This window comes from Oncorhynchus mykiss, chromosome 11 (assembly GCF_057628025.1).
Source record: "Oncorhynchus mykiss isolate SJ-2025 chromosome 11, ASM5762802v1, whole genome shotgun sequence".
Taxonomy (NCBI): Eukaryota; Metazoa; Chordata; class Actinopteri; order Salmoniformes; family Salmonidae; genus Oncorhynchus; species Oncorhynchus mykiss.
In genome coordinates, this window is record NC_143032.1 from 2,412,501 (window position 1) to 2,414,045 (window position 1,545).

Consider the following 1,545-nt stretch of genomic DNA (forward strand, 5'->3'; position numbering starts at 1 on the left):
GGTACAGGAGTGTAGTGTAGACAGGTACAGGAGTGTAGTGTAGACAGGTACAGGAGTGTAGTGTAGTGTAGACAGGTACAGGAGTGTAGTGTAGTGTAGACAGGTGCAGGAGTGTAGTGAAGACAGGTACGGGAGTGTAGTGTAGTGTAGACAAGAACAGGAGTGTATTGTAGTGTAGACAGGTACAGGAGTGTAGTGTAGTGTAGACATGTACAGGAGTGTAGTGTAGACAGGTACAGGAGTGTAGTGTAGTGTAGACAAGAACAGGAGTGTAGTGTAGTGTAGACATGTACAGGAGTGTAGTGTAGACAAGAACAGGAGTGTAGTGTAGTGAAGACAGGTACATGAGTGTAGTGTAGACAGTTACAGGAGTGTAGTGTAGATATGTACAGGAGTGTAGTGTAGTGTAGACAGGTACAGGAGTGTAGTGTAGATATGTACAGGAGTGTAGTGAAGTGTAGACAAGAACAGGAGTGTAGTGTAGACATGTACAGGAGTGTAGTGTAGACATGTACAGGAGTGTAGTGTAGACATGAACAGGAGTGTAGTGTAGATATGTACAGGAGTGTAGTGTAGTGTAGACAGGTACAGGAGTGTAGTGTAGTGTAGACAGGTACAGGAGTGTAGTGTAGTGTAGACATGTACAGTAGTGTAGTGTAGACAGGTACAGGAGTGTAGTGTAGTGTAGACAGGTACAGGAGTGTAGTGTAGTGTAGACAGGTACAGGAGTGTAGTGTAGTGTAGACATGTACAGGAGTGTAGTGTAGACAGGTACAGGAGTGTAGTGTAGTGTAGACAAGAACAGGAGTGTAGTGTAGACAGGTACAGAAGTGTAGTGTAGTGTAGACATGGACAGGAGTGTAGTGTAGTGTAGTGTAGACAAGAACAGGAGTGTAGTGTAGACAGGTACAGAATTGTAGTGTAGTGTACACATGTACAGGAGTGTAGTGTAGACATGTACAGGAGTGTAGTGTAGTGTAGACATGTACAGGAGTGTAGTGTAGACATGTACAGGAGTGTAGTGTAGACATGAACAGGAGTGTAGTGTAGACATGTACAGGAGTGTAGTGTAGTGTAGACAGGTACAGGAGTGTAGTGTAGACATGTACAGGAGTGTAGTGTAGTGTAGACAAGAACAGGAGTGTAGTGTAGATATGTACAGGAGTATAGTGTAGTGTAGACAAGAACAGGAGTGTAGTGTAGATATGTACAGGAGTGTAGTGTAGTGTAGACAGGTACAGGAGTGTAGTGTAGTGTAGACAGGTACAGGAGTGTATTGTAGTGTAGACATGTACAGGAGTGTAGTGTAGACAGGTACAGGAGTGTAGTGTAGTGTAGACATGAACAGGAGTGTAGTGTAGATATGTACAGGAGTGTAGTGTAGACATACACAGGAGTGTAGTGTAGTGTAGACATGAACAGGAGTGTAGTGTAGATATGTACAGGAGTGTAGTGTAGATTTGTACAGGAGTGTAGTGTAGATATGTACAGGAGAGTAGTGTATATATGTACAGGAGTGTAGTGTAGACAGGTACAGGAGTGTAG